The 13,171-nt window shown below is 39.0% G+C and overlaps 1 protein-coding gene across 3 annotated transcripts in view; it reads left to right on the forward strand.

Moving 5' to 3' along the window:
• The first annotated feature begins 10,249 nt into the window (after window positions 1-10,249).
• LOC120517979 (polycomb group RING finger protein 2-like) overlaps window positions 10,250-13,171 on the forward strand; it is a 53,258-nt gene continuing 50,336 nt past the window's right edge. For 2 of the 3 annotated variants that reach the window (XM_039740522.1, XM_039740524.1), the window contains exon 1: window positions 10,250-10,390. The gene's annotated coding sequence lies outside the window, so the exon portion shown is untranslated. The remainder of the gene's footprint in view (window positions 10,391-13,171) is intronic. The other variant, XM_039740520.1, reaches the window with a different exon arrangement.

Consider the following 13,171-nt stretch of genomic DNA (forward strand, 5'->3'; position numbering starts at 1 on the left):
TTTATTTTTCTCCTTGGAACTGTAAAACTGACGAAAGAAGACAAATAATGAAACAGTTTTCTCCAGCTGTACGAACTTTTCGGTTTATATAGAAGTATTTCTCTTTAGTCCGCGTATATATTTTACACTAATTGAAATTGGCAGCAGTCGAGCTTAGTTTCCACTTCCAGTGGTTCTCAGAAGAGACCACCAAATCCTTAAAAGTAACGTAAAATTCTTTAAAGTGCCGTGGCGGCCCCCATGCACTCGGCATGGCTTCTAGGGGAGTTCGCTAAACTGCTGGCCAGTGGGACTGTCAACGAGCCTTTCATGCACAGTCACTTTAAATCTGCACGTTCGATGTTAACCTTTTTGTGCAAATATACAAAATATCGCTGTATAAAACGTGCAGGCATCCAAAGGGTGTGTGTTTGCACGGGGTCGGCGTTTAGGTAGTTATCTTCTTAATGGGTTATATATTAACCGTAGCCTGCACTTTGTTGACGTGGTTGGAAATCGGAGTACCAAATTCGGAGTACGAGTACGCGCGGGAAGTGCTTGCTAGTTGCACATGGACGTCGGGAGGACTCGAAATTCCAACTTGGGACGCTGCACCCGTGACGAAGCAACGTTAAGCACTTCGCCAACGTGCTACTCCTCGACGCAATTCAAATGACGCTAAAATAATACCCTTTATATTGGACTATGCGTTTTTATGAGTGGTATAATCTATTCTTGCACTTTGGCCAGTAGTTTGTACTGTGGGATTGTATTTCTGAGGTGGCCAAATGACTTGTGTTTTATTTTGTGTGTTGCATTTAGTCCATTTTGAGACACATGTTGCACGCTGTGCCTAATTGGAAAGGGATCTCTCTCAGAATTGCATTTCCCAAGAGTTCTTCCATTTTTCCCCTAAAGGTCTTTTTTGGGAGTTTTTTTTTTTTTGTCTTCTTAGGGGGTCAAGGCTGGGTTGGGGGAGTTGTGGTGTGGCTGTCAAAAGTTTAAGTCCATTGAAGCATCCCTTGTGTGATTTTGGGCTATGCAAGAAAGCCATTGGTCTTGTTGTTTTTTAAATCGAAACCACATACGTCAACTTTATTTTCAGACTCATTTTAGAAATTCAATACAGGAAACAGAAGTAGCATAAAAATTTTCCGTGCTTAAGTAACTGTTCAAACTCTTCAAAGCTCTTCCTTTTCTCGGATTGCTTCGATGGCTGCCCGGATAATTAGCCTTGAATCCACCATCACACGCTTTAGTTTCCACATACTTTCCGGAATATATTGACGGCTTCTGGACTGGAGCCTTGGCCGCAACAACGAGTTTCAAGTTTTTGTCAGGCCTTTGGAGTTGGCTGTAGAGGGGCACCAATCTGTTGAACGATTTTACTTCATTTTTTTTTTAAACCTTTTGATCAAATCGGTATCGCGGATTATAACAGCATTTTTCTTTTAAAAATACCTAAGGCAAAAGCAATTAAAATTTGTGAAATCGGACCATGAACCACCAGTAAATATAATATTTATGTTAAACTATCTAACCCGGTATTGAAACCGCCATTCAGAAGTTAGCAATGCATTATTATAACCGCGCAGAAGAGGGGCGGCACTGTGGCGCAGTGGTTAACGCTGCTGTATTAAAGCGCCAGACTCCTACTAATTCAGCGGGCGGCCACTGCTTACACTCTTAAAAAATAACGGTAGCATTTTATTAGGTCGTGTGGTTCCTACTTAAACCACCGCTTCACAAAAAAATCATTCATTTTGGGAAAGGTCATTTGCGTATGAAATTGATTCTTTGGACTTTGAATAGGTTCCCAATATGTTAGCCAGGCGATAAGGCATTGGAGGCTGTGGGTTCAGATTGCGCTACTGACACTGTGTGACCTTGAGCAAGTCACTTCACCTGCTCGTTTTCCAGCTCTAAAAAAGAAAACCTTGGATAAAGGTGTCAGCAAGATAACAATAATAATATTACATTTATAGTATAGTGCAGGATACAGCAGACCAAAGGAATCTGAACTTAGCCTGTGCTATTCTCATTTTAAAATTATGATCCCCTTTAAATTATATAAATCTATTACCAACTATTCCTGATTATTTCAGGATCCTATTGTGGATCTAAAGGTTTCTTCTGGAAACTTCATGTGGATGGTTCCCCTATGGCATTACTCTGAAGAGCCTCTCTGGCACATTAATTTTTAAGAGCGATATGAAGACTGAAGGTTCTCTCTGTTTGTCTGCAGGGTTTTCTTCTGAAACTTGGACGTTTCAAAACTACGTAGACTAGTAACAAGAAAATTCACCGTTTTAGGCTGGCCCTTTACGAGTGGCTGTCGTTGGGTGCCCTGCAATACACTGACATCCCATCCAGGGCTTGTTTTCGGTGTTGCGGACCCTGAACTGGACTGAATACGCGTATAATAAATTTTTGATATCCGAGGTTTCCTCCCAGATGGGTAAGAACATATGTCCTAAAATCGTTTTTTTTCAGCCCTGGTGATAAGTTAATGATATTGGAAGACTTTTCAGGGACAGCTTTGAACTGACAGAAATTAAACTGAAGACGTCTTTTTTGTCTGATAGAATCTGAATGAGCAGATAAGCCTGTGGAAGAATTCTTTGTGTGAGTCTGGGCTACACAAAAAATAAATTGTTGTTGTTTTATTTGAATAGTTGACTATTGCCTTTCAGTTTCATTGTAAACCCACCCAGTTTTCCATCCATTCCTTTACCAGTAGGTTCGTGATAAACGTCAGCCTATACCTCGGTAACATCAAATATAACGAGGGAACCAGAGCCGGACTGGGTGCCAGTTCTTCCACACTCACTGGTTCTTGTATAATGACATTCTATTGCGTGGTTCCTCGTTAAAACATCGCGTGACAACCATTTAATTTCTGAAAGGTTTCTTTGAATATGAAATTGGTACTTGGGGCGTTGAAAATATTCTTATGTGGACGAAACAGAAACATTTATTTATGTAAGGATACTGACAGAGTAAGAAAACCACAGATTTTTGGTACTTGTTTGCACAAGAGTCTTTTCAAAATCAAGAACCCATTGATACTTCACAAATCTGTTATCATCTCTTCACGACTATTAATGGAGCCTGTTATGGATCTAATATTCGGAACCTCCATAGTTTTTGTTTTGGTGTAGGTTAGGCAAAAATGGTGTCCTTAGGCATCGCTCTGAAGAACCAACTTGACACTTTTGTTTCAAGGCACAATATAGCGGGTAAGGTTCAAGCAATGCCAGTTGAAACCGACCATCAATCTTTTTTTCTGGTTGTGCCCCAAGTTAAACAGAAAAGATAATAATCGTTTGACTGTGGCAGGGGATACAACAGACATTTCCACAATATTTAAATCACTGGTCAAGTAGTGTAAAGAAACCTTATAAGACTTCCATATAGGCGAAGATGACTTACTCATTCTGAAACTTTGTCTTGATGGTTTTCCTGTACGTGTGTATATTAATTTTTAAATAGGACAGCTACGATTGAACGTGATATAAAAACACCGTATCGTACCTGAAAATGTATCTTAATACACCGTAGCGTACCTTAAACTGCGAAATGCATTCAACATTCATTTAAATATCAGCCTGAGCGCTTTGTGCGCATGTCTGAAGTTTCGGCAAGTTTGATTTTTGCAATTATTATCATTCATGAAAATTGAACACAGAACAGTTGTAGAGATAGATGGACACAACACGTCACTTACTGGGTACGTCAAGAGAGGACAAAGGAAGAAAAAGCATGGAAGGTAAGAGAAGAGTCCAGCGAAATTAAAGATTTGAACAACTTACAAATCTCTTAAACATGAAGGTGCTATTGTGTTTCTTCGGTGCGGTACCATAAGGGGATTGTTTTTGGAGGCTCCAGAAATAGCTCTGAATAGATGATATGTGAAGTTCCAGTGGGTTCCTGGTTTTTAAAGACTCTCGCTGTACTAAATAACACGGTTCAGGTTTTCTTGATCGCTCAGAGTCCCCACAGGTAGCCTACTAGACAGTAAATATTTCTGTTTTGTTCACATGTTTTTCAAAGGCCACAGAAACAACTTTATATACTATGACGTCGTTCTAGAATGAAATGGCGCTTTGCCATGAAAACCACACACCCCACACCATTAAAGAGCCATTCTTTTTAAGAGTGCGGAGCTGCTCGAAGAGCTTCCGCAAGGATCGTCGACACTTCAAGTAAAGAAACAAACGCGAAATAATACCCAATGTATACCCCCTTTGGATATGACTGTAATAATGCTCGTTATGAACGTTTATGCCCGGAACTAAGCAGAACTGACGAACATCGGCGCTGCGGTGTTCGCCGCGTGAAGCAGGGTCGGATGACGGTGGCGCTCGTCGCTTTACACTAAGCGAGCTGATGCAATGCTGTTTGTGAACAAGTGGAAATACTGTGAAATGCACGTCGGATTTTCTACGAAATATGCCGTATAGTACAGCTCTAACCAGATTAGGAAAGAAATGAAATTCGAAAAGTGGTTGCAAGCTTTGGGAAAACTCGCAGCTCCGTTCACTATACCTGACTGCTTGATATGTTCGATCTTCTGGGGTCCAGCCTTTAAAACTTCCATTTGCTTCTGTGCATGGATGGTCTCCACCGTTTACCCTGCTTTTATTAATCTTCATTACGGCTTTGTGTAATTGAAATAGCGTACGCTTAACACTTTTCACATTTTATAAAAGTGCAGATTCACTAGTCGAGTCTGAGAGCAGTCCGATAAATGAAGAAGGCAAGCCGTCGATTTTTTTTTATTAATCAACATTTAAGTGACGCGTTTTATTTCTACTATACGTACAGTCTTTAAAATAAAGCTGCCAGAGTGGCTCTTCAGAGCGATAACATAGGGGGGTCAATTTTTGGTTCACAAAAGACCCATCCACAAGAAGGGTTCAGAAAGAAATTTTTTTCAGTTTTTTTTATATTATTATTTATTTAAATCTGTAATCGTCTCCCTACGATAAATAACCACGAACAGATTAGAACAGATTTGTGAAGTACGATGTCTCAAGATTTTAAAAGGACTCGTGCTGCCTACTATAATACTGGCAAATTTCAGGTTTTCTTAATCTGTCAGTGTTCTGCTAGGTTGCCAACCGTACGTTTAACATTTCAGGTTTTTTTCTGCATAGTACACAAAATAAGCAACTTCATAAGTAAAGGACCCTTCCCAGTATTATATGGTGCGCGCAATAGTTTTATGAGGAACCACACATCGCAAAAATATAATCATAAAGTGCCATTAAAGAACCAGGATTCTTAAGAGCGCAAGGCAAAGGGAAAATGTACCGATTAGAACAAACGCGTTCCTTTTGTCTTTTTTTAGATTTAATTTCATTTTAAATATCATTCGGTTTTTGCATTGTTTGTTTTTTTATACTAAGAAAAGATTCCTTAACACTTTGAAAGCGAGCACTTAAGCATTGTGTCCTATGTAACTTTACTGATTTGGCCATTTCCAGGACCCGTGATGCTGACCCCTGTTTTAAAGTGGCTCGTCCCCACGCTTCTCCATGCTCCTATTTTAGCTGAACACATTACACTGACTGATTCTCCCCGCGACTTTCAGTTGAATTAAGCGAATTTGAGAGTGATATATTATTTTTATGTTGATGATTTTTATCTGCCACTTTTGTTATGTGACTAGGAGGTTCATGACATAATGTAGTCAAGTGTTATTTTTCGACATACCAACAATCCTTTTTTTTTTTTGCTTGAAAGCTTTTCTTTTCACTTCAAAAAATCTCTACCCGTTAATAATTAAAGCTCGAATAAATAATCTCACAATAATAACTGTAAATGTTAATTAAGATTTATGCATGTAAATTCATATTTATTCTTTCGGATTATTGATTAGAACAATTTATCCAGTCACTGAGATGATCTATGAAATTGTTCGCGGCACTTTAAACGTGTTACTCAAAAATACTACTAGTAGTAATAATAATAATAATAATAATAATAATAACGCACGTTTTATTATTAAACAGCTTTGAGTTCTTATAACATACATAATTAGTTCACTACCACCTGACTATTCAACATATAAACTGCAATAATATGTTCTTTGTATTAAATTCACTTCGACTCCCTGCAGTTTGAGTGATGTCCACCAAACTTCTCCGACTTCATGACTGCACGTTTGTCCAATAAACTGTACTGATATTAATTAAAAGGTCCGCTCTAATGATACAAGTGATGAATCTCGTCAAATCCGGTATTCACCAGGTCACCGCGGCGGAACTGAGAGAAGTGACGTGCGCATGGGTCTCGGATTGCTTATAAGTAAAAAAAAAAATACTAATAAGAGGAACACAAGAAACAAGAGTGTCGACAAAGACGTTAAGTGGCTAGCGTAACTTAAAAACATCTTGCCCCGAAAGAAATTACAGAAATATTTGTTGCCGTTAAAAAGCAGTTTTCGTGTTGGGAAGTGTCTTAAGTGAGAGAGCGAGAGAGAGAGTGGGAGAGAGTGAGGGCGAGCGAGAGTGAAGCACCGACAGAAAGAGACACAGAGTGAGGCACCGAGAGGAGGAGAGAGAGAGAGAGAGAGAGGGGGCGAACAGGCTCCGCCTCACTTGTGCGCGCAGTCCAGTTCGCGTCAAAACAGAAACATTACTGCGTCAACGTTTATTTATCAAGCTACTCTTCCAAAATAGAAAATTCAGAGTTGTCTCATAATCCTAACAATCATTATGAATTTATCAGATAACATGCAGGTAACACGGTCGCGGAATTCGGTTACAGCAGCGTTTCATTAGATGAGACTAGAATCTCTTTAGATAAACTAAATCTGTTAAACTTCGACACTTAAGAGCAGCCTTACTCACAAGCATGTTTTTCGCACTCAACGTGCTTGTATTTGACATTTGTACTACACTTGTCTTCATCTTCATGTATTTTTGGTGTTTAATGTTTCATATTAGTTATATTTTTGTTTTTAATCCAATAATATTCCTTTAATTTTTTTGTGAAGAACATTGAGCCCTGCAAAGGTCCTATATAAGTAAAATGTGTGATTATTACAAATGAAAAGAGCAGAGAACTCATCAGGGGAGAACACAATTGTATTCGCTGGATACCGTATTTCGCTCAGTGTTATTAATACGTGGGATAGATAGATAGATAGATAGATAGATAGATAGATAGATAGGAAAGGCACTGTATAATAGATAGATAGATAGATAGATAGATAGATAGATAGATAGATAGATAGATAGATAGATAGATAGATAGGAAAGGCACTGTATAATAGATAGATAGATAGATAGATAGAATACATTTTTTTTTTCTTAATTTTCTGTAAGTTACACACGATAAACAACGTTGTACATCTCTACGGATACAACGTTAGTTGACATGCTAAATTACAAAAAGAGTCCGATTAAAAAAAGTGTATGCCACTTCAACATTGCGCAGTATTATTAACTGAAGTTGACTGAAGTGTACTGTTAGCCTTTACAAATGGACTGACCGATGAACGCGAAACAAGGTTTGTTCGTGTTCTTTGAAAGTCCTTTAACATTTTCTGTGTAACCTGAGTTTATTTAAAAGAACTACTTCACTTAAAAAAAGAACGAAATACTAGTACTGCTAAGAACAGTAATATTAATATGCACTACAAAGTCTGCAATAAAGAAGGAGAATTTGGGATTAATGTTAAGTAGACCAAAATCCATTCAGGTAATAATATATTAAAATAAATATCTCAACAATTCAATATGATGTCGTTTCCCCTCATAACTATTTTTATATACGTCTTTTCTGGGCCCCCAAGTATTTACTTAATTTATTACCGCGTTCAGTGTCTTCCTTTGGTGTCTATTGCTCCCGATTGTTTCGTGTGGCGCTTTCCGATAGGCTGCTGCTCGTTATGTAGGAAGCTATGTAACACCGACTAATTAATTGATCTTTTTTTTTAATTGCCACAAACCCGCACGACTCTCTATAAAGCGTTACCTTGTAGTCTGCGACATAGCCGCAACAAGTACGAAAATGGAAATGCCCGTTGCGTGTCAGCCAAGTGCCACCGTAAGCATGCTTGTGTTTGTAACGCTCGGATCTCAAAAAGCAACTCGGCTCAGCCTCGAGTATTTTAGAGGACGCGAGAGCCATCTAGTTCGCACCCAGTGGGCGAGTATTCAAGGTTAAAAAGCCACTATATCGTCCGATTTGTACAGCTTCACACGCCACACGTATACGTAGCCATTAAACCTGGATTCTGTCGGTTCAGCTCGTACTACCGACATGATAAAAAAACACGAATAAGCAGACAGAGTTACACTGAGCTCGAAGCCATTAAGTACGGGGCCCGGGAAGGGATGTGTGGTCTAATTGCGAAAAAAAAATGTCAGTTTTCTTTTCATTTTTATGCACGTTGTTAACCTAACTTCCGTGCTTTCGGAGTATGCATAAGCGCGTGTTTGAATTCTTCATATGAAAATGACGTGGTGAAATGTATAACGGCTGAAAGGAATAAAGTAATCTTCCATCTATCAAGGTGCGCGACGAAATGGTGGGAGTTCTAGAAAAAAGTGTCTCCCTCGGTCGGCTGCGATGTTGCTTAGCAAACAGAATTCACCGAATGTATCACCGCACTGACTATAACAGGCTGATAGTCACGGCTGACTACCGCAAGAAAACCGCAGGTTCGAGACGTGAATGTGTGTCAAGTCCTAAGAATGCGAACTCCCGGGGATTTGCACCGTTCAACGCGCATTAGGCGGTGTGGTCAGAGGAGTCAGCTGACTTTTCGAACCGTAACATCCAGAAGCGAAAGGAGAATAGACAACGAGGCTTTTTAAAATTTGTTTTATAACACGATTACTTTTTTGGCACTGGTACACAGCGCAGACATTGGTGCACACATGAAACAGAAGCTTCTCCAGTTTATCTTTAACACGATCGAGGTAAATAACCGTGGAGCAGAAAGAGAACTCTTTGGTGGCAGAACTTGTCAGGTCCGTACCGTTAGGCCGTGTTTTAATTAGTGGCTGAATTCCTACATTCGTTAAAAAGCAAAAACATTGAAATGATTTATTTTGTCCGCTATGATAGTATCTGGAGTAATGAAGGTTACCTCCTGACTGTGGAGGATAAATATTCGCATTTTCCACCCAAACGACTACAAGGACGCGATCTTCCGCATAACTGTGCAGTTCAGCTGTGGTTGCCGATCAACTAAGAAGCTCCGTGGAAGAATTACATGGAGAATTCGAAATAGTGAAATGCACTTCGTGAAAGTGTACATATTTAACCAATAATATAAAACACGTGAAAGAATCTTTCGGCGCATATATATAAAGCCAGATAGCATCTCTTCAACTAGTGACCCTGCGACTGAATAAAACGAAACTTCTGAACCTTGCGGATCTATGCGCGGGTGCTAATTTGTTCAGTATTAACATCGAGATTTTTAAATAAACGTATAAACGTGCGTGAAGACTCGTCAGCTTAATGATCTTGATTGTGTGGTCAGTCGTACTGAATTAAAATAATGTCTTTAGTACTTCTCCAACCCGAAAGCTTCCTCACGCTTTCTTTAAATAAACACAACTTGAATTTTCCTTTCTGCTTGAACCATTCAATACTACCTGCTAATGAGTTGTGGTTCTCCCGTGTGACATTTTATCACACTACATATGCAAGGTCAACACAGTTTTTTTTTAATGTGTAAATCTACGCCAGTTCGAGCCGTTTCGAGGTAAGCATGATACGAATATCTATTTTCTGTATTCATTTTTTTGGTTCTTTGTGTTATGGCTATTCGTGATACTACAGTGCCGCCGCTGCGAAGTATAGCGGTAACATTGTGAAATATAAGCAGGCTGAGCACGTTATATTCTGAATCGCTTTAACTGATCGTATTGAAATATGAAGGGGTACAGTCGTTTTCACAAGAGGGAAGTTTTTTGTTATATATATATATATATATATATATATATATATATATATATATATATATATATATATATATAAATATATATATACCCGTACAGGAGCAGCGGTGCTGTTTTGTCATTGCCATGCAGATGGGTGTAGTGTGGAGATTATTGGAAATACCCAGGAGACTAAGCGTAATATTCTCGCGGTTATTCAACGTGTTAAAAAATACTCCAGCTTACTCGACAACCTGGTTGCGATTACGTTTTTACGCAGTCCGTGGGTGAAAGCACAACAAAACAAAACAAAAACAAAAATCCTGTCTCTCGTTTACAATCTTTGGGCAGAAGAAGGAACGGCCACGTGACTAAATGGGGCAGTCCGTCTTCAGGCTCTGAAAAAAAAAAAGCCATTTTGTGGCGTCCTACTATACAACGCGAAAAGCACTCTTTCTATTCCGGATTTTCGCACATCAAAACGGCAGGTTTTTCTGCAAAACCAGGTGGGTGCAACCTTAAAAATATTTCAACTCGTCTGTCCTTGGTAACCCCGTACTTCGGCGGGTACGCGATGGTGAGATCTTAAACGAAAATAACTGGTGCGATCTGCGTCTCTTGACATCCTATCTGCTCATTTGCTTTCAAGATGGCCGCTTCGGATTCGATTTATTTTATGCGCCGATCTTTGTGCTTTCTTTGTTTTAAAAGCTTCTGTTTCGTCTCGATCGCTCGAATATAGTAGCTGCAACTTTCATGTCTTGGGTCAGACTGATATTTTGGCCCTACATGATGGTAAGGGGCAGGTTTTTGCTCGCAGGTTAGCAGCGGGTATGCCGGGGATTCCGAGCTCTTGGTCGTATCTTTTTAATTGTCGGGTTTTCGGTCGCATTATAATTTAGGTTCCGTTTTCGAAACCGGCAAGAGTTAAATCCTCGATAATCAGTGCTTCTTAATCTGTAAAGTGTATAGATAACGTCTGCATATAAGTGACTTTGATCAGCCCTTCAGGATCCTGATTAAAATGTTTTAAAACGACCTGCTTGCTGCTCGAGTCCGGGGCTTACAATGACATGAACAACAAGCCGCAAAAACAAGTTAAAAACAAAAGATAATTTCCACACGGACAGGTGAGAAAATATAGGATTCGAAACTGCACATGGGGCAGAACAACTTCCTCTCAACTGTAGAAGAAGGCAGTTTTGTCCATGGAATTTTAGAACTTATTTCCAACTGTCGTCTAATGTAGATCTGGAGCAGACGTGAGCACTTCACCCTAAACGGATTAAGATTTTTTTAACAATAAAACACAACTAGGCAAAAAGTACACACCCGGATACGGTTAGGCTTTATTATGTTAATAAAATTCGCGTAAATTAATATTTGCATATTTTTGGCAAACAACAAAAGAAATGTTCTTAATTGGCAATTACTGTAACCTCTTGGCACCAGGACAGCTGTAAGTGTTTTGCGTCGAGCCACTTCACTGACAAAAGTAGAGTTAAACGAGCGAATTTTGACAAATCACATGCAATTAAAAAGTAAAATCCATTTGTGATCGATGCACGTGTTGTACACTGTTTTGAAAAGTGAATCTCACGCTCCTATTTCAAGTAATCTTCAACTATCAACAGTATTAAGAAGTTATCCATTTCAATTCACTACGCAGTTCCAAATGATCCGCAGAGTTTAAAATGCATATATTTTAGGAACTATTGAATGCATTATGTACTTTTAGCGCAGTTAATGTTCAACCAAAGCTACCTCTTGGATTTCCAGATTGCACCTTCTTATGTACTGCAGTACGCGGCCTGCCTTTCTAATTTGTACACGTGTAGTAGTGGAGCTGATTTATTTTCTCCATTTTAAAATCAGTTCATCTATTGGTGTCAATATGTATTTATTGATTACAAGTAGGCACATACTCCTACAGCATAATGAGTTAAAAACCTGTTTTTACACGATTAGAAACTGTACGAAGTTTTCTAGGAGAAAAAGGAAATAATTTAAAGGGCAAAGCAGTGGTGTGCTTTATAAGTTTTTAAATTGGAACTCTAATTTATGGCTACACTTGTTTATGAATAATGACGGCTCATCGACGTTTATCAAGCTACTTACAGATCAGCACAAAGTCGCCAGTATGCGCACACCCAAATAACGTGGGGTACTCCCCCACAAACCCCCCTTGAAGTTTTGTATTTCAGCATTTTAAAGCACAAACACAAAAACGAGCAGCGTAGGGTTGTCGTCTAGTAAACTGACTAGAAGTGCGCGATGCCTGGTAGGTCTTCAGTTTAGTTTCAGAATTAAATATTGTAACTGTCTTTAAAAAACTGGGCGACAGAGAGGGGAAGAGAGCCATCTGATCGGTCCATCTGCGTTGGATCTGGCTCTGGTGTCCCGGATTTGAATTTTCTTTGCGGATATGTGGACACGACGGCGTTATCCTGATGATTTGGGCACATATTTAAAATAACCGACAATAATATCCATATTTAGAGTAATGAGAGTTAACCCGAGTAAATTTATGAGCCCCTATTGTTTGTTTGGTTGAAAAAAAGCAACAACAACAAAAAAAAAAAAAAAAAACTCTTGCCTTGCAGAATAGTTTGAAATACTAACCCACATGTGATGTATTTTAAGATAAAGGTGCGAGCTCGTAAAGCACGTTGTATGCATTAGGCTTTGCGGAAATACAACACGCGCTGACGTAGGTTGTCACCTTAAACTTTGAACCTTACACTTGTAAGTTGTTCTTCTTTTAAATATAAATACCAGATATTCTTTGATGCATTGTTTAAATACACGGATGGATAATCAGCCCAGGCATATGCAGTTTTAGAAGTTCAGACAAAATTTTCCCTATGCCTTCGCAATATTTTTGCAGTGTCCTCCTCAAACCCTTGTTGACTTATGTAGGTGGGGGGCCCTGCACAGCCACTGCAAATGAGCAATATAAATAAGTTATTTGATTTATACTATTGAAAATAAAAATGCAATATATATGTAAATGTGTTCGTTACACACTTTGCTGGGTACTCTTGTAGGATCATTGCTTGACAAAGTACCATTTCATTCTGGGAAGACGCCTTAGTATGTAAAGTTGGTTGTTTGTGATTTGAAAACGTTTCTAGTATGTGGACAAAAGTGAGATTTTTAATGGGTTGTAGGTTACACTCTTAAAAGTGGAGGTGCCAGAGCGGTTCTTCAGAGTGATGCCATAGGGGAACCGTTTTTGGTTCCAAAAAGACCCATCAACATGAAGGGTCTAGAAAGAATATATATTT

This window comes from Polypterus senegalus, chromosome 17, assembly GCF_016835505.1.
Source record: "Polypterus senegalus isolate Bchr_013 chromosome 17, ASM1683550v1, whole genome shotgun sequence".
NCBI classification, from domain to species: domain Eukaryota; kingdom Metazoa; phylum Chordata; class Cladistia; order Polypteriformes; family Polypteridae; genus Polypterus; species Polypterus senegalus.